Source organism: Pelobates fuscus, chromosome 4 (genome assembly GCF_036172605.1).
Source record: "Pelobates fuscus isolate aPelFus1 chromosome 4, aPelFus1.pri, whole genome shotgun sequence".
In the NCBI taxonomy this organism is placed as follows: domain Eukaryota; kingdom Metazoa; phylum Chordata; class Amphibia; order Anura; family Pelobatidae; genus Pelobates; species Pelobates fuscus.
The window spans coordinates 320,974,712-320,996,151 of NC_086320.1; the positions used below are offsets into that span (position 1 = coordinate 320,974,712).

Sequence of the window (21,440 nt, forward strand, 5' to 3'; positions counted from 1 at the left end):
AAGACCACGTCCAATGTAGAGTCGATGGAGATGCGTTGGGACCTTTGCTGCAAGGTCAGGCCTTGCAAGGTTGATGAAGAGGCAGTCTCCATCTTGTTTCCTCCATTTCGGAGATGCCCCGCCAGATGTTTTACAGAGGGCTCAAGGTTTAGCTTTTTAAGATGTTCACAGAAAAACAGATTATTTTATGATACAGTATATTACTTTATGCAGCAGTTTTAGGCTCCATTGATCTCTAGAGACTCCATCCATCAAAGGATGATAGAAAGAGACCAATACTAATGTGACAATAATTTAACTTAGTTCATCTCTATAATATTTTTATATATCCACATTTAAAGGAACACTCTAAGCACCATAACCCCTACAGTCTGCTGTAGTGGTTATGTTGCCAAAAGTGACCTGGTACCCCCAATGTAAGTAGTCAAATGGTTGGCTTACCTGGGATCCACGGATCACTTATTCCATTCAGAGCGTGTAGCTCTGTACTATAAAAATTGCCTTGAGATTTGCTTACTCTTATACTACTATTGTCACCACAGTCACACTCAACATGAACAACTTTGCCCCCTCAATTCAATTGCTATTACACACTATGCAAACTAGTGTAAATGCAATGTGTATCCACTGCAAAGGTAGAACTGTAGAAGTTTATATCGGAACATGAGAATTAAACTACATTTCTGTCAATTTCACTGGAATGTGTAGTTCAAATTATACAATCTATAAGGTGTCACTATGTCATATTTAAATTACATTTCTTCTTTTAGATAAGGCCACCTTATGGTCCCTAAACATATAAAGAGGGTTACTAACTAAAAAGTGAATTGTGTCAAATTTGTAAATGCTAATTGACAATTAACCCCTTAAGGACCAAACTTCTGGAATAAAAGGGAGTCATGACATGTCATGTGTCCTTAAGGGGTTAAATAGCTAATTGAAGCAACAACACCACTACAGTCTGCCATAGGCTTTGCTGAGGAGAGCGTAGGGGTACAGAAACTCTTGCTCTCTATTCCAGCTAGGCAGGGGCACTGCCAGATACCAGCCTGCCCAGCAATGGACCTGCCAGGCTGGCCAGCTACCTATGCCCACAAAAAATTACTATAACGCACACGCATTAATATACCTGTATAAATAAAGGGACTGCGGGATGTCAGAGGGGGGAGACCTTGCAACAGCAAGGAGGGTGAATCCAGCCCAGGATGTTTCTGGAACCTAACAACGCCCATGCAGCCTGCCTTAGTGGATTTGGTGCCAGGAGTCAACTGGAGCCATTATCTGGTAGATAAGACTTATCTAGGTACTCATGGCACTTCCAGTCTTCTCGATACAGCAACATTTTCATTCTATCTGAAATGTTCAATGTATTCATTGGCTGCGAGTGTCAGCCAAAGAAAATTTTAAATAGAATGAAAATGTAGCTGTATCAGAAGACTGCAAGTACCACAAACAGCTGGGGGTACTCAGGTAAGTGTCAAACTGTCCTTAAACGGCCTGAATCTTTACAGAGTGAAAGCACCAGGGGTCTCTTAGTACCATAACCACAGGCTGCAGTGGTTATGGTGCTTAGAGCGCCCCTTTAAAGCTCCAATGCCCTGGTGAATTCCCAGCACTCCCTTGTTTGGTGACCAGCCCCCCTGTGGGTTGGGTTGCTAACTTACAGCCTCTCTTGTGTTGCCTGGCAGGAGTATAATAAATATATTCCTGGCTTTCCTGTTGCAGCCTATAGTAGCATGGCTTCCACAAATAAGCAAGGCAGCCTGAGCCTGGGCTACACAAATCAATAAATAAATGGAACCTAACAGAAACCCAGGGCTATGTGAGGACAGCACACACTGTAAGAATCTCATTTCCAGGATATTTTATTGAACCATTTCCAGCATTGATTGAACATACACTCTGCCTGTAAACTCACCACTGCCAGCCCTATACCTGTAGGTAGTTTCTCTGACGTAACGGAAATGGGCGGGGCAGTGAAGGCCAGAGTGCCTGTCATTAGCGGTTGGCCACGCCCATTGGAACATCCCAGGCTCGCGTTCCATTCTTCCTATAGAACGTTTGTGTAAAGCAGAGAAGTTCTAAGCACAGCGGCCTCTCTGTCACCAGGACTCCATCAATACAGAGCCTGCTAGCCAGCCACGGGGTCCGGTGACTGAGCCTCCACGAGTTCCCTGGAAACCTGGCACTGACAGCTCGCTGGTGAAAAGCCTCTTGTGTTTCTATCCCCAGTAACACAGCAACAGCGAAAGGCGATTACATGACGGTTGATTGCCAAACAGACAGGTAGGATTTAACGCGAGCATTGTCTCAGGCAGAGGGCAATGCACAGTGTTGAGTGACTGCTCTTGTGCTCTGTGTTAACTTACCTAGACAGACCCCAGGTGGGTGGTTTGAGCGAGATCGCATTATTTGTGACTGCCAGAATGGGCTCCAGGAATTTACTGGGGCAGTGGGGGAGCATGAAATCTAATCTGATCAGTGTGAGCTACAACTTGTGGAGCCTCAGCTAACAGCAACCTGAGGGTATTGGGAGTTGTCCATATTATCTGAGGGTGATGGGAGTTGTAGATCTGCCATAATAAGTGGAATATTGACTGATCATGAGATAGGATCACAATGGTTGAAAAGGGGATCTGGATGAATCGTTAGGTGAGCCCACTCTGTGAGGGCTGCATCTTAAACCTATTAACTTCCGGAAATGAACTTTTTCGTTGAACTTTACCTTCATATCTCACCTCTCAGTTAACTCTGTGGTGACTGCTCACTATCATGCAACATTGTATAAATTGAAAGCCATGCTATCACTCAGCTCCTACTTACAATTTCTGCCTGTCCCCATCAACTTCATCTTTCTTTATAGCAACACATCCTAAAGAAATATTGTGGGAAAAATCACTTTCCTGAGATAAAGTAGGTACTAGTCAAGTGTCTCTTGTAATTTTTATGTAGTGTTATAGCAATAGTACATTTCACAGAAATCACTAAAGCGGAATTTAATTCTGTTCCTAATCTCACAATCAAAAGACTGATAAAATAGCAGTATTTACTTTGTATAGGTCTAATAGTGCAATTTTAAGAATAAAATGTGAAGGTTGAACTATATGGAATAAAGCTTTTATATTTCATGTTACTATTAATGCCCCTTTCATTTAGGTACAAAATGCCTTTGTAGCCCAATTGCCAGACAAGAAATTCTTTTAGGCACCTTTTATTTAATGAATGTGTTAAATTGAGTGACTGATTTGTGCACAACACATTGGAATGCATCCTGGCACTCAGAGGGTTAAAGTATTCTAATGGCAGAGTAATTACGCTTTCTTTATTATCAATTTGTCTGAATGTTTGCTGAAAGGCTAGAGGTGTGCGTTTCTCCCTTTCCAGTCTGAATGTCTTCCCAGAAATCTCAAAGGAATATGCTTTGCTGGCACTGACCTGCTGCTGTACAGTATATCATTGTGTTATATTGCCTCAGCAGAGGGCAATGCAGTGCAATCTCTATTTGGGAATAGTAACTCTCTGGGCACCTGGGCTCAGCTTCACTGAAGCTGTAGTGTTTCTATAGATACACCTTTCTCACGAATAGCTGCAGATGAGTTGATTGTTCCCATGTATGTAGCTCTACAAAATGTGTCAGTGTATTCTAAAGGATAGTACTTTAATTTACCGTATGTTGTGTATTTGTGCATTTGACTGTATGAGATCCTGCCGCCTTCTCTTGATAATTACTACTAGAGTTCAAATTATTCAATTCTTTTTTTTTTTTTTTTTTTTTTAAAGCCATCACTTTCATTAAACACTATTGCAGTGCATATACATGTCTTTTCCTCCTAGTTTGTGAGCATTACCTTATTAATGTAAAATGCCAAGTTAATCCAGTTTGTTGTTTTTTTTGATGTATGTATTGTGGTTGAAGTACAGTAAAATATTACATGTATTCAACTTGAAAATGTAACCGTTATTAATTTTATGAGCACTGTGTCAGTAACTCAAATATAAGTTGAACTATTTTAAAAAAAAATTCTGTTTAAATTTCATCGCCCATTCCATTCAGATACACAATGCCTTTGTAACCCAAATGCCAGGCAAGGAGTCATTCTAGGCACCTTTTATTTGATGTACATGTTAAATTAGGTTTCCTACACAAATGGCACATTGTTAAGGCTGATCCAAAGGTTACTAATATGAACTGCAGCACTTATCGTCCATCGTTTATGATTAAGGATCATTAAGGAAGTGTAGTTTTCAACACCACAAGTTGCAGGTCAGAGACAAACCATGTTATGGCCCACTGCCCCTAATTAAACATACCTTTTGTAAGGTCCCTCTTATTAGGTATGGTCACGTCCCAAAAAGTAACTTCTTGTCTAGTTTATCCCTACAGATGGGCCAGCTGTGTACACTGTCACATGTTCATATATTATGATCAAATGAAGCATAGTTGCATATGTAATATAAGCTCCAATGTATAAATGTGTTTTTCACACACTGTCTAATTGCATCATTAGTATGCTCTTAAATTAAGTTTAAGCCTAAAAAACAAACTCTACGTATATTCTTGGCAGTTTATGATCCTAAACTAAACAAACAAAATAAATCCCTGAGCTCAAACTCCCACCATTCCTGAGCGGCAGCAATGACTACAGTACACATCAGCCCAAATACATACAATAAAAACAGATGGTGGAAAAAGTTAGTTGAACACTATCCCAAATTCCTATGTACATTTAAATAACTAAAGTAGTTTTTTTTAGTATCACTCCAATGGCCATTAAATTGTAAGCTCATCTGCCACGTCAAGGCAAAACCTCTTTGGTGAGTCATACATTAACAACTCACCGTTCAACTAAAAGGAAAACTCTCTGAGATGGAGAGAGGTATTTTTCTAAACCTTGCCTGCACACTTATTAGCCCTTAATAGGCACACCTGGAACGGCTGCCGACCACCCCAAGTGTTCTCTATTAACCCCTTAAGGACCAAACTTCTGGAATAAAAGGGAATCATGACATGTCACACATGTCATGTGTCCTTAAGGGGTTAAGGGTTAATACGTGTGTATAACAGATATAAATAGGGCAATAGGTCATAACCACTAGATCTGGACCATATCATTTTAGTGGGACTGCAATGGGCATGGGGACAAATGAGGGCTCAAACAACGTTTGAAAATGTTGTGCATTTATATAACTGCAACAGACACCATTTTGCAGAGTTTATTTGGTGGAAATGGTTGCCATCAATGTCTTAGACTGATATGCTGTTAAACCCAATTAAAACCTTCCCCCTCCACTGACTTCATTGTTAAGTGGTTACTGAGCACTAAGTGGAGGGAAATCAGATACAATATTTATGAAGGCATGCACTGAGCCTTGCTGGGTCACTGTTTTCATAGCTTGCAATGGTGGTTACTTGATGAACAAGCTCAGTAGCTATCCTTAGTTTCACTGAGTCAGAGCCAGGGAGGCGTATATACAGATCCTCACCTTTTGTTATAGACATCATATGATGGTTTTCTGAATGAGGTAGTTCGAGGCATTTTGGCACATGCCATATATCATCACAATCCTTAATGAAGTATTAATATTGCATAACTTATTCTAGACTAGTACAGACAATATCTGCATTGGGTTCTGTTAGAAGAATGATGTGCCACAATGTTACAAGTATGATATTACATTTAGGAGCCTGAATAAAAGTATGCTTTAAATCAAGAATGTCAAACATGCGGCCCTTAATGAGTATATTTGCGACCCAGGGCCGGACTGGCCTATCAGGATAAAGGGAATTTTCCGGTAGGCCGTCTGCCCTGGGGCCGCTTTGTACTGTAGCCCTCCTGCCGTGGGTCGTGGCCGCTTGTGTGCTCCTGTGACCGGCCAGCAGGAGCAAAACATTCTTCCACGTCAGCCGCCAGATATGCGAATACAGCATATGGGGTCATAGTGGCTGCGCGACGACGTTACAGTGTGCACTGCAGGCCAGCCACTCCCCCTTCCCTACTGCTGGCAGTGCCAATGGGGCTATGTATTAAAGGAACACTATAGTCACCTAAATTACTTTAGCTAAATAAAGCAGTTTTAGTGTATAGATTATTCCCCTGCAATTTCACGGCTCAATTTACTGTCATTTAGGAGTTAAATCACTTTGTTTCTGTTTATGCAGCCCTAGCCACACCTCCCCTGGCTATGGTTGACAGAGCCTGCATGAAAAAAAAACTGGTTTCACTTTCAAACAGATGTAATTAACCTTAAATAATTGTATCTCAATCTCTAAATTGAACTTTAATCACATACAGGAGGCTCTTGCAGGGTCTAGCAAGCTATTAACATAGCAGGGGATAAGAAAATCTTAATTAAACAGAACTTTCAATAAAGAAAGCCTAAATAGGGCTCTCTTTACGGGAAGTGTTTATGGAAGGCTGTGCAAGTCACATGCAGGGAGGTGTGACTTGGGGTTTATAAAAAAGGAATTTCACTCCTAAATGGCAGAGGATTGAGCAGTGAGGCTGCAGGGGCATGTTCTATACACCAAAACTGCTTCATTAAGCTAAAGTTGTTAAGGTGACTATAGTGTCCCTTTAAATTGGGGGTAGGGAGGTGGGGCAGTGTATTAGAGTGAGAGGGCCAGTGTAGTAAATGGGGGGGGGGGGGGGGGAATAATGTGTGTTAAATTGGGGAATAGAGTGCAGTGTATTAAATGGAGGGGGGGACAGTTTATTAGATCAAGGGGAGGGAGTATATTCAATTAGTGGGGGCAGTGTATTAGAATGGGTGGTGGGGCCGCCGCGCAAGGCTGTTTATTAGATGGGGGGGGGGGGGGGGGGGGAGCAGCATAGTTAACTTGTGAAGCTTTTGAGTAAAATATATATATATATTGCCAAAAGATAGCTGCTCACATGCTTTATTCAAATCAGGATAAAATCAGCAACCAACGTTTCAGTCCCCGCTCGGGACTTTCCTCAGGGTCAAAAATGATAGGACAACAAAAAAATACATGCATACAATGACAATATATAGCTATATTAGTAATTAAGAATAACTCACCCAGGTGCAATGTGTCAATAGCGGCTACCGCCGTGTATACTTACGGGTATGCGCACTCTTACACTTCTGAGTGCCGCCCCCAAGCATGCACGTGATATGTGCCATGGTAACAGCCGGCTATACAGCCATGAACGCCTAGACTACAAGTCCGGGTACATCATATCAATCACGGCTAACGCCGTGTATACTTCCGGGTATGCGCGAGCATACACTGCTAAACTCCGCCCCCAAATGTGCACGTGATGCATGCTGTGATGACAGCCGGCTAAACGAAAATGGTCTCTAGGCAACCATAAACGTCAAAGCTCAGTGTCTGAGGGAAAATATAAAGACCAACATGCAAGGAGAGTGCAAAAAAAACATATAGAGGATACTTAAGAACATATTTATGATCTATCTTAATAGATAATTGTGGATATCGTGAAATAATCTCAATAGAGGTATAATAAAGAAGAGTCATGTAACATGACTTTAAAGTGACAAGCTATACAAAAATAATAATATAACATATGGGTGCTATGTTTAAAGTGATAACGTGTTTTTTATATATATATATATCTCGAGATAGAGAGAGGCGCAGAATTACATATTGTTTTCATGAGAATGATACAAGTAATTTTAGTTTGTGTTGGTCTAGGTCGAATTATTATTATTATTTATTTTTGCGGCTCAGATAATCTTAAACTTGTTTATTTGTCCCGTGCTAGCCTTTGAGTATGACATGCTTGCTTTAAATAATTATCTGCTGTACACGAACAGAAAGCATTTTAGGTTGGACAAAAAAACAAAAAACAAAGTAAGAATTTAAATCCAAATGGCAAAATTGAGAATACATTATCAATTGGATTACAGCGGAGATGGATAATTTATCAATACGGGCTATTTTAGGGTTATTTATGCCATGTAGAATAAATCCATTACATTTCACAAGTTAGCGAGTGAACATATTTTTGTTTTGCTAACATAGTATAGAGATGTCAAGATCTAATGTAGATTGCAAGAACTTTACTCCCATCACTAGATGTCCCTGCCCCCCTTAGTCCTGCAATGTAAAATATTACAGTTTCAGCGAGAATTGAACAGTGAGACTTCAGAGGCATGCTATATACACAAAAACAACTTCATTAAGGTAAAGTTGTTTTGGTGCCTATAGTATCCCTTTAAGGAGTTAAACCATTTACGAATGGTTTAACTCTAAATTTATTCAGATGCACAAATCTGCTCAGCCCATCTTGCTCCACCTCAGTCCCTGAATGATGGCACCCAGAACCTCCAGGCACCATATTATTTATCAGAAGTTATGGTGCCCAGAGTATTCCTTCCATATCTTCCCTTTTACCCATTTGACCGTTTGCCCCGTACGATTTAATTATGAATGAATGAATGAATGAATGAGTGCAAAATAAATATCACTTTATTGTTTACATAGTTTTTGTTAAATTTTAGACCATTTGAGTATCGGCTTCAACTGTGTAATACAAACACTGTCACCCCCCCCCCCCCCCCCCCCCCCCCCTGAACTGTAGTAAAGAATGGAGCAGCTATTCATCTAGGCACAATTCTTGGCAAAGTGATAAATGATAACTGGCAGGAACTTTTGATTGGTTTCCAGTGTGATTATTTCAAAACTAACCAATTGCCTGCCTTATATGGGATGTAGTTTTCCCATGCCAGTTATGGTCCTTCGTACCATTTAAATTACACTGAGGGAAAACCTGTGCGTTGTCAAATTATTGAGCAGAAGAGGCCATGCAGTGACATGCTATGAATGTTTCAGTAGTAGAGGATGTTACACACAGCACAGGAAGTTTGGGGTTACGTTGTCCTGTCATATAGTTTGTGTTACGGAATCCTTATATGTATCTCCTTTCTATCTGTGACATGGATTGTTCACAAGCTAACTTACTGCACGTTGTTGTGCATGCTCCCTAACATCACACAATCTTTCACTATTTTCATTGGTGTCTTTTCTAGTTGTAATATCCTGTATATTCACTTTCTTGGCGCTGAAAAACACCAACACACCATTTTGAAGTAAAATTAGAAAAAAAGAGTATTACTTACCTGGAGTCCAAGCACAAGGCGTAGCTCCCGGTGCGGACTTCCACACAGTGTCTAATCACCGGCCTCTCATAGAAAAGCCTGTCATTGGATCGTTTTGCTAATCAGAGTGCATGTGTGGAAAGGGAATGAAAATGGTGGTAGGGTTTATTTTTTTTTAAATGCAGCATGACAGAGCACACAGTGGGAAGGAGGAAAAAAACTTCCTTGCAGGCACTCTGCCTGCAAGGGAGAAGATGATCATGTCTGTCGCCAGCACGTTGTCCTTGCTGACGCCAACTGCAAAATATGCACAGAATTGGCATTAGGTATCGCATGAGCTTGGTATGCCACTAGCCCCAGCAAACAATGAAAAATATCTCTGTGTACAATGTTTGAAGCAGAAACACTGCACATATTGACTCCTACCACCATGACCACTTCAAATCACTGAATTCGCAATGGTGGTTGGATTAACCCTTTAAAGGACCACTATAGGCACCCTGACCACTTCAGCTCAATTAAGTGGTCTGGGTGCCAGGTCCATCTAGGGTTAACCCTGCCTGCTGTAAACATAGCAGTTTCATAGAAATTGCTATGTTTACTTTAGGGTTAATCCAGCCTCTAGTGGCAGCCGCTAGAGGCGCTTCCGCGCTTCTCACTGTGATTTCAACATTGAGAATGCTTTCCTATGGACTGGCTGAATGCGCGCGGAGCTCTTGCCGCGCATGCGCATTCAGCCAATGACGACGGAAGGAGGAGGAGTGTTTAACCCCCTTTCTCCCCCTTCAGCCCGGTGGGGTATAGAGGTTCCAGAGCAGCTTGTGAGGAAGGTGTACCACAGAGTCCACTGAAGATAGTATCTGGGAATATACAAGCTGATCGTAGCAATGTATATGATGTCTACCATGATTTAGAAACCAATTTATCATTCAATAGTTAAAAGGATAATCTGAGTGAGAAATGCCAATTCACAGAAATACAGCAGAGGAAAATCCTACTATATCCGGAAGGAAGCAGCAGGTAATTCTACACAATGAGATCATTCCTGGTTGTTATTGATCAGTGCCGTTCCAAAGTCACCTATTTAATGTTCTACCTTTGGATTGTGTCTTAAATGCAATACTTTTCACATGTAAACCTTTGCTCTCCTTCTGACAGCTTCTCAGAGGGCGATAGTCCTCTTGAGATTGCTCCAAATTTTTACACTTTAGACAAAACAAAACAAAAAAAAAGCCGGCAGCACATATGTGATATCAGCAGAATACCCAATCTACAGCAGAATTCAAATTTCCGCTATACAGGAAAGGGGTACAAGTTTTTATTAACCCCCAGTGATACTGTGCCTCCATCATGTCCAAGAAAAAAAGGCTTACAAAAATGTTATGTTTACGATGTATAAAAATATATGGAACAGCATAAAATTAATAAATATCGGGAGCCTAACTGCAGAGCTAACAAGACGCACCTCGATAGAGCTCCGGCTGACCCAAGCTAATTTTGGAAATTTTACCAACCAGACCAAGCACTGCAATACTTACCTTGTCCTCCTCTGATAACCCTGAGACACTCTTTTACAAACTGGGCCTACCGGCCGCCACCATGCTAGAGGAGATACACCAGGTGGATATACCGCCTTAGAGAGAGCGATACCACAAAAACAATTTGGTCCAGTAACTCTCCCAGCACCATGGACTGTCTTAAAATGTTGCTGATGCATACGTTCAATTTTCATTACGTTTATTTCTCATGTTCGTTTACTTTTGCAAACATGACTATGAATGTTTGTTTTTATGCCTAGAGGTACGCTATATATATATATATATAACCCCTAGATGAGCAACCTGGTCGGCTGACCGCCTGCAGTGTACGACACATGATAATTTGACTAGTGGCGCTAAGCCTATATTGTCTCAATCATTCAGATTTTCGTATCACACTCCTTTTCTCTAACTCTATTTGTAAAACAATGCCTAGCCTAAATATATTCCACAAATGATTATTCTTTACATATATTGACACAGATGTATACTATGTGAATAACTCTAATATAATACAAATGAAAAAAATAAATTAATAAATATCACAATTTAGGATTTTTTTGGGAAGTGCTCTAAGAGCATGTTTAGACATCATGCCTTCTGCTATCATACTTTGTGGGGGGGGGGGGGGTTAATGCACTACTATCTTCAATTCATGGTCTGATTTTTATTTTATTGTAAAAAAAAAAGATTAAATGTTTAGTACAGTTTTTACTGTGATAAAGTGATTAAGAATAAATCACTTGCATGGAAATTATTACTCTAAAAGAGATCTTGCTCAAAATTAAAAATAATGAACATGTGAACAAAGCCCTGATAAAATTCTGCATTATTAGGTCCACTTTTTAAAAATGAATAGATGTGCAATAACTTATATGATCAATATTTAATTTTAATTTTAGATTTTTTTTAATGTATAACATTAACCATTGTAGTTTTACATTTTTTATACATGTGATTAGGCCACTAGTGCAATATACATAGACGGCCCATTAGGTAACCCATCCATCACTTTGAAGTTGTAAACAAAAGGCAGGTATGTGTTAACTTACTTCCCTTGTTTGATCCCCTTCATCTCTGAAAGCATTGCGCCATAGGCGTGCGCAGCCCATTGCATTAGGGTGTGCACCCTAAAGCACAAGCACACGCGGCGTGTGTGTGTATATATATATATATATATATATATATATATATATACACACACACACACAAAGATGTGTGTGTGCTGCGTGAGGGTGCTGGTAGTGTACTATGTGGGTGAGGGTGTTTGTGTGTGCGTGCTTGTGAGGGTGCTATGAATGTACTGTGTGTCAGGGTGCTGTTTGTGTGTGTTTGCACTTGTGAGGGTGCTGTAAATGTACTGTGTGTTAGGGTGCTGTTTGTGTGTGAGGGTACTGGTAGTGTGCTGTGTGTGTTTGTTAGGGTCCTGTTTGTGTTTGTGAGGGTGCTGTTTGTGTAATGAGTGTGAGAGTGCTGTGTGTTTGTGAGGGTGCTCTTTGTGAGGGTGCTCTTTGTGTTGGTGCTATGTGTGTTGGTGCTATGTGTGTGGGTGCTGTATGTGTGTGGGTGCTGTGTGTGTGTGATTGTGGGGGGTGGTGGTGCCGGTACATTACTTAATATCCCCCCTCCCTTCTTACTTTATGTAGGGAGGGGGGATCTTTCCTTGCTGCTTTCCCTGGTGGTCCAGTGGAGGTGGGGGCAGATCAGTTATCCCCCCTCCCTTCTTACCTTATGCCTGGGAGGGGGGATCCTGCGGCTGCCATCCATCCCTGGTGGTCCAGTGGAGAGTGAACTCTAGCGAGATCTGAGCGTTGCCGCGGCAACGCTCAGATCTCGCGAGAGGAACCCGGCGGAGCTGCTGGCAAGAGCTCCGCCGGTCCTCTCCTGCCTCCCTCACTGCCTGTGAGCCGGTGAGGGGAGGCTGAGAGCAGAGCCGGCGCTCGGATAGCGCCGGCTCTGCATGAGCCGGCAGGGGAGATCTTGAGATCTCCCCTACCGGTCTCAATACATAGGCGTGCCGCGGGGATTAGGGTGTGCCCAGGCACACCCGGCACACCCCGTGCGCACGCCTATGCATGGCGCTCAGTTGAAGATTGTTACCTGGGCGCCATTAAAGTGCACTTCCCTGATAGATCCCCCAAATATCTCAAGGACTAAATTGTAGGAAGAAAACCACCAGGGTTAGTCATACATCCACATAGGCACTGCAATTTGCCATCCATTTATTTATTTTTTAAAAGAAGAAAAACTACCACAACAAGAGGACATGGTCTTAAATTAGAGGGTCAAAGATTTAAATATAAAATCAGGACGTATTATTTTACTGAGAGGGTAGTGGATGCATGGAATAGCTGAAGTGGTAGAGGTTAACACAGTAAAGGAATTTAAGCATGTGTGGGATAGGCATAAGGCTATCCTAACTATAAGATAAGGCCAGGGACTAATTAAAAAAAGTATTTAGAAAATTGGGCAAACTAGGTGGGCCAAACGTTTATCTGCCGTCATGTTTCTACTGAAGATCTTGTTTAGTAAAGGGGGGGGGGGGGGGGGAGAAATAGTTTCTGGGGTTTCGGTATATTGCTGCAGCTATTGGTAGAGAATATCTGTGAACATGGATGGTAATGGAGCATGGAGTGTTTGCAGGCAGTTATACAATGTTATGCCAGCAAGTTAATTTCCATAAAAAGGCAGAGGAGAGGGTATGGCCTGATTGCAAGCCGAGGCAGACGCATGTTGCTGGAGCTCTTCGATATAAATCTGTTTTCAAGCCATTTATGTAAATTTTCTGAGTAAGTTTTAGCCTGATCCTCGACTATACCTGTAGGGGAAGCTGCAGCCCATCGAGAGAGACCCTCTTATCTGCATTATCTTTCTAAAGTGTCAAGTATTGCCTCGGCGGGTCGTTGATGTTTTCTGGTCGGAGGAAGCAGCCAATCCTCTGCCTGGACCTGCGCCTGATTGTTCCTGTGTCCTGTTCCTGGACCGGTGGGGATTATCCCGGTCGCCACTGTTACATCGCTTTTTTTTTTAATTCTTTATTTTTTATATAACATTATGGTATGTCTTGCTACAACAGCAATATAAGACATATGTAAATGAACATAACCGTTAACAGTGTGGTTGTGGGACTGCACATTTGTTTTTTTGTATGCTAATATATGTGTGACTTGCTAATATGGCTGTTAGCGCCGCCCCCAGTTGTATGACTTATTGAAGAATAGCATTTAAAATAAAAAAACGTTGAAGAAAAAAATTGGTATGTGGCTTATTATTATTCTAATAATATTTATAATAAGCGGAAAATACAAAATAAAATATAAAAATATTGTAAAAATGAAAAAAATGTAAAATCTAAAATAAAACTAAATAGATTTTTTTTTTAAACTATAGGGAAAAATAAATATATTATGTATATGTAGGGAATTTTATTTGATCAGCCACACCACGCTCTGACGTGCCTCCTCAGAGGCCCGCCACGAAACATAAGGTGACCTCGTTGCTGCAACGGAAGCAGAGAGTGAAACTGTAGTGGAGACCTACCCGCCAAAGACCAGGCTTCTGGCTGCATCACCAGTTACTTCAGCCATGATCCAATTCTGGTCATTACCCCTCACATGGCTTACGTCCCTGTTAGGCCCGCATCTGGCTAAGTGTCGGGGGGAGAATGGGGAAAGTGTACCGGCTGCTGGATTCGGCTGGGACCATGAGGCAGGGGCTTAGGATTGGCGCCAAGCTAGGGGCTGGTGGAGAGACCGTTCCGGACCTTAGGGACTCCTGTTCTATCGTTGCCATGCGTCTCGCTTGAATGGTGTGGGGTGAACTGCCACCTTAATTCTGCAGGGCAAGCTTCTCACTTCTGTTGGCCTCTCCTATTTGTACTTTCACTCTATTTTCTTTAAAGTTATGCTGACAGTGGTCATTCTCCCTACCTATTATATGATCCGTGCACAAAAATAGATTCATCTCTTTTCCTGTGTTTTCTTATTTTTTTGCATTTCTTTCAATCTTCCTTGACATAAAATGAGACTTTGATAAGTTAGTGTGATATTATATACTTTCCCTACTGTGACCATAGTCTTTGTTTAGAAGTGTTCTGTGACTCTTGTACAGCCACTCTTTCTTTGCTAACATGTCACTACTGCTCAACTTAGTTGTAATGCTTTAAAAACTGACCAAAAAAAAACCCAAAACAGAAGGATAAATCGCTAGCATTTAATAACTTTAAAAACAAATAAAAAAAATCATTTATGTATTTTACTTTACCTTTACTGTAAAGTTTATTTTTTTTTTTTACTGAATAGGACCATCTGAATTTTTTATCACTCACAGGTTACTGGCCTCCTGAATCCTGGAGGTTGTTTTGGAAAATATTGTAACATTTACTATGGAGGGTTAAAGTGGTTCTGTCACCTTCAAAACATAGAACTACTTTGTCTTGTGTATTTTTCTTTTTACGTTTGGCAAATTGTGAAAAAGGGTTGAGCTTGAAGCATAAGTTCCAATTTCTTTGTCAAGATAGCGCTTGTCTTACGCTGTAAGCTCCACTCTTTGTCAAGATTGTCAGGCGTAGGAAAAATACAGAATCAAAGTAGTCCCTACTTTGTCTTATGTTTTAAAGAGATCAGAAATGAAGAAAAGAAAACCAGAGCAGATTCTGAAAGAGGAAGAAACAATAGGAGAAAGGCAAGTTCAGGTGAAAGCCACCTGAAAGGGGAAACTATAGTGCTAGGAATACAAGTGCCCCCCTACCCTCCTTCTCTCTCCCACTTAACTGTCACTTACCTGAATCCATCGTCAATGTCCCTCGGCAGTGGGTCGGGCGCCACCGACGATGGGGACCTTGTGTGACAAGCACAGTGATCCCATTAAGACAAGCATGTCAAACTCAAAGGCTAAAATGGGCCAAATAAACAAGGTTTAAGTTTATGTGGGCCACAAACTGATTCCAACCTGCAAGTTTCGTTATGATGTAATGATGCTCGCAGAGATATCGTGGTTACTAGGAAACCAGCTAAACTGTGAGACCAAGCCGATGTAACTAGGTGATGAATAAACAAATATCACAAAATAAAAATGTAACCATGATAAAAACACCAGGGAGGAATGAAATAGATATATCTTATTTAATAATTAAAGCATATTTATTTATTAGGCCCTTTCAATCTACATTAAAGACTTTGATGGAGTCTAATAGAGCCTGGATGGAGTCTTATTGGGCTGTTGGGCTTGGAGGTGGTGGTGGTGACTGATAACCCGCTTCCCCTCGACACACTCACAATCTGCTGCCCCCCCCCCCCATCCAATTTCTACAAAACTTCTGCTCCCACCTCTACTAAATCCCACCCCCCTGTACAAATCCCCAGCCCCCCCTCTATTAAACCCTAACCCCCTGCACAAAACCCCAGCCCCCACCTCTATAAAATCCCAATCCACCTGTAAAAAATCCAAGCCCCCACTTCTATTAAACCCCAAGCTCCCACCTCTATTAAACCCCAACCCCCCTGTACTAAACCCCAGACCCCTCCTCTATTAAACCTCAACCCCCCGTTCATAACCCAAGCCTGCACCTCTATTAAACCCCAACCCCCTTTACAAAACCCAAGCTTCCACCTCTATTAAAAACAAAAAAACTAAAAAAATATTAGCCTCCAGACTCGGACTACACTCACCTTGTGTATCCGGAGTCCTGCGTCTATACCCCTCTGGACCGCCTCCGCCCGCCTCAACCTGCTTCCATTCACCTCTGTGTGCCTCCAGGTGACCTGTGCAATGAATATCTTTGCTGGGCCGCAAATAAATGTATTGTGGGCCGCGACTTTGACATCCATGCATTAGGACAAACCCATAGGAAAGCATTGAATCAATGGTTTCCTACGGGGTTTTAGCTGCCGCTGGATGTCCTCATTGCAGAGCGTAAGGAATTCCAGCGTCAGGTGACCACCAGACAGCCACTAGAGATGGAGTTAACCCTGCAAAGTAATTGTTGCAGTTTATCAATAACTGCAATAATTACTACTGCAGGGTTAAACTGAAAGGGGCACTGCACCAAGACCATGTCAATGAGCTGAAGTTGTCTGGGTGACTATAGTGTCCCTTTTAAGGTTGTCTCAGAGATGTATGATGCCTCCTGGTGACTCTAGAATGGCAAGTTTACAAAGCAGATCCAAATGTGAATGTTATCCTTTGCAAACAAGGCTGTCTCTTTTTGTATTCTTTATATATTTTATATTAATGAATTTTAACACGATCCTTTAAAGTTTCACTGAAAGCAGGAGTTAACTCCTTTTTAAATAGATTGAGGAAAGTTCCCCTCAGATACAGACAGATACAGATGATTAAGAGTTGCACAACGTTCCATAAAATAACTGTCAGTGACAGTGACATGTTTTTGCAGTTTCCTACATTCATTATGTATGATGAGCGAAGGATTGCCTTTCTCTTGTACTGTTGATTGTATTTGTCATAGACAGGGAATCCCCCACCTAAACAGCCAGATAAAAAGCAGTCTGCCAGAACGGTTCATGTGCATGTTGAGAACACTCCAGCTACAGGATCTGATTCCCTGATAATACAGGATAACTGTACAATCCTCTCAATGTCACTTAGAAATTAAATTGTTTCAATTTCCGGATCATCGCCTATTTAATACCTGCTTTTTGTGATGCTAAAACCTATTTGTTATAAATAAGGAACATTCTGTTTTGGATTAGAGTCCGTTCTGCTTTAAATTTACATCTAAGGTCTGCTTGATGAAAACTTCAAACATACAAAACATAACATGAAGTATCATTAACTTCACAGTTTGAAGAGCAGTCCAGAAAATAGAAAACTACAGTCTAGCTCTAGCTAGTCATTTGCTTGTGGTTTAAGTAAATGTATCATTACATTTTTGCTAACCAACTCTGACTTGGATGGTGGTTCCCTAGGGAAATCAAAATATAATTGCCTTTAATCCTATAGCAATGGTTTCCAAACCAGTCCTCAAGGTATGCCAGTTCAGGATTTAGGGAATTACCCAGTAGTGTAGTAGTTGTGTGTGTGTGTGTGTGTGTTTTTTTTCTTTCTTTCTGAAAACACCTTAGACACAACCGAGTAATCCCTAAATCCTGAACTGGTAGCAGTGTTAATTTTGGTGGCAAACATCAATTCAGGTTTAGTCATAGGCTTTTATTTTTTAGTTTTAGTCGTATTTTAGCCATGTGAATTGTTTTAGTTTTAGTCAACTATATCTCAAAAATTTTAATCTACTAAAATTATTATTTGACAAAATTAACACTGACTGGTAGGCGTGCCTCGAGGACTGGTTTGAAAACCACTGTCCTAGAGGTTCATCAAGTGTCTACAAAAGATGCCTTGAACATTCCATCTTCTGTAGACGATCTTGCATAAGAGTTGGGAACACTCCAAGGAACTAAAGTATGTCCTCTTTTTTTTCTTTCTTTTTTTTTCTTTTTTCTAATGATTTAAGAAAGGTGTGCATATATTGGTCGTCTATTTAACATTACGCATAATGAGTCATCGTAACTTGTTACAAGCCACGTGATAGCAAGCATGACTGCTGAGTAGAAAAGCACTGCAGGTGTACTGAACCTTCTTTTGAGTTTAAATTACTCCTTAAAAGGTTAATGAATAAATTAATTGCTGCTTTCTAGAACCAGCTGGTCGTGTTCTAGATATTTTTAACTTCTTAAAGAGACCATATAACCTTTAAAGATTCTTTGCAACAATCCATGTAATGTAAAACTGGCCTATGGGGTTTGTATTGGTGTGTTTTCAGTATTTCTAGGATCTGTTTAGAAGTAGATTTCCACTTGCTGTGAAACCTATTCTGCAATGCAGATTGTTGGGTATTTCACTAAACCACAATATTTCCTGTTTTCTGCGTAGCTTGTGAAAATGGTTGATTTCAAACCATAGAAGATGAGCAACCAATCAGGAAGAGTTGGCCAGATGCATCATTGGGCTATATATATTAAAACATCTTGTATGTTTAGGAAAGGAGTAATTTGCCTTGCGGTGTCACAGACTGGAGAGACATACTGATGATACAGGGAGGCACATACTTTCATGGTGCTTCAATTCTCCTCTTAAATGACATCTGCTTTAAAGGGACACTGTGTATGAATTCTAGCCACTACAGCTCATTGCAGTGAATGGTTAGCTGGGTAAAGTGTCTTTGGATGCTCACTCCAGTCTTTGCTGTTTTGACAAAAATTGAGGCTCTTCCATAAGGTCTGTCCCTTCTACTGTGACTCACCTTATACGATCAGTTGCCAATGAGCCAGCATTGCAGGGGTTAGCTCTGGACAGCTGATAGAAGCTCCTAAGCAGGATCTTCTGACTCTGTCAGGATTTGGTGTTTTGAAATACTTCTTTAATGTTTATCACATTCAAAATGAGAAGGTGAACATCAACATTGTTCAATTTCTTCTATTTTCTGAGTGCTTTCTCTATGCCGAATGTCATGTGCAAACGACAGAGTTTATAACAATGACTGAAATGAAGCCAAGTTTTGATTTCTCATTTCATTTTATATTTCACACTCTACAAATATTTATTAAATATAGGGAATGAGTAATATTAAAATTAGGTGCAAGTGACATTTCCCATTTAAATTGGTGCAAAAAACAGGAGAACGGATCCAAGAAGAAGCTTGTGTAACTAGGACTCCATGTATAGAATTTAAACGTTAAAGTAAATTTAAATTTTTTTTTTTTTTTTTTAACATGTGGATTTAGCAAAGCTAATACTATAAGCACAATGTAAATAATGGCCTCCACACCCATAAACAAACAGGGTGAGGGTGCCAAGGCTTAAAAATGCATTATTGTAAAATACAGGTGACCGTAGTGAGCCATTAATAGCGCTTTGTAAAATAAATCTAACAAAGATACTAATACGGTAATTGTAACTTGTAGGTAATTAGTGTGTTTAAAAAATTGACTCCCTTTTAAATTTATTGCATAAATAATTCATTTGAGAAAAAAAAAAGAACCAATCCCAAATATGAACGATAAAAAGGTACTAACGTTTGAAATTGTTGTATAAATAAATTCCCAGGCTTCACAATTGAAACCTTTAGAATTGGTAGTCTTGTCAGGACGCCCATACGTTTTATGGCACTTTTCAAAGTGCTGACCTTATCAAGGAGATCTTATCAGCTTTTTACAAGTAAAAGTTGTAGGCTGAATTAAAACTACCTTAAATCTTTTCTGTGCATCTTGAAAAACCTTAACAAGTAGTTTATTGGAGCAATACCGCAGTTTGAGAGAGGTATAGAAAGGATGCAGGTACTTCAGCTGTTTGTATTGTGATGTCAATTGACATACAGGAACTATTTGGGCACCGTAACAACCTTTTCAATATGAAGTTGTTATGGTGCATAGAGGTTCCTGGCATTTTCTTACCTGAAGGGTTAAACCGTTCTTTAACTATTTCACCCCAAAGGATGCTCTGCAGCGCCGGATTTCCATGTTTCCAAAGCGGCGTCCAATTTCTTAAATGGAAATTCAGTGAGCCCGCAATTTAGGCGAGAGGTACAGAAAGGATGCAGGAAATTTTACCCAAAAGGCTGCTCTGCAGCACCGGATCTCCGTGTCCCAAGCAGCATCCGATTTTCTTAAATGGAGATTCAGTGAGCCCATAGGTGCCACGGATTAGGGAACATTCAGTGTCTCCATGCAGAGCGTAGATATGCTGAATGCCAGTGCTGCACAATGTGCAGCACTGGACTAGGAAGCACCAATAAGGTGTTACAAGGCAGCATTGTAAACACTGCCTTTAATATGAAAAGGCATAGTTTCCATTGCTCCACTTGCAGACATCAGGACCACTACATTAAGCTGTAGTTGTTCTTGTGGCTAGTGTCCCTTCTTAAGCTTTAAGTATGAAATGCAAAACACAAAGCATAGAGGAGCATGTGAAAGTTTATCATTGCAACTATTCCAGAACACATTCCAGAAGTGCCTTTCCAGCTGTATGTGACATTGTACCTTGATAGTGAGTGGTAACTGGTTACTGTGTTATTTCACTCTGAGTTCCGTGTGCTCTGATTACTTCAGTTATTAACTAGTCTTTATCTGCTAGTAAATAGATTAGCTGCTTGTGCTGTGGTCATATTATCAGAAGTGTTTTATGGCAAAGTGCCACAAGTCAAATGGAACTTTCCCAAGAATTTCAAGAGCAAATTTCAGGTAGCCTTCTTAAAGGGCCATTCTATGCACCAAAACTACTACAGCTTAATTAGTGGTTCTGGTGCAAAAAAGCCTGTCCCTGCACTGCAGTAATGCAAACCATCCTGACCTTTTTTTAAACTTTAATAACATGGAGTGCAAAGTGAATGGGGATTGGTCAAATCCAATGTGCAATATCTCTGAAACCAAAGCTACACAAATGCTTGTTTTTGCAGCACAAATCAGCATAATTAGAGCACAAATGAATAATGTATTTCTTTTTTTTTTTTTTCTATTAATGGCATGGGGTAGAAAGTAGGCAATGTTTGAGGAAATTTAATGCGCAATATCTCCAAATGAAAGTGGCACAACCATTCATTTTTGTGGCACAAATATAGTACAAAAGAATGGCATTATTCACCTTTTAGAAATATGCGTTCCCATGTTCACAGAGCTTTCTTCATTCACTGAACATTGCAGAACGTAGTAAGTTATACAACATAACAAAAACAGAGAATATGGGGGGTGGGGCCAGACCACCATGCTGACTAGTCGCTTGGAAAAATTTCCCCATTATTATCAGTCTTTTCGATCCACAAAAGCAAACTGAACCCTCGCCTAATACCAAAAAACTGCAGTCAACTGC

General features: G+C 40.6%; 1 protein-coding gene across 1 annotated transcript in view; it reads left to right on the forward strand.

Annotated features, from left to right (window-relative positions):
- Positions 1 to 2,006: 2,006 nt before the first annotated feature.
- The window catches only part of OSBPL3 (oxysterol binding protein like 3), a 189,444-nt gene continuing 170,010 nt past the window's right edge, over positions 2,007 to 21,440 (forward strand). Inside the window, exon 1 of the mRNA XM_063452364.1 lies at positions 2,007 to 2,286. The gene's annotated coding sequence lies outside the window, so the exon portion shown is untranslated. The remainder of the gene's footprint in view (positions 2,287 to 21,440) is intronic.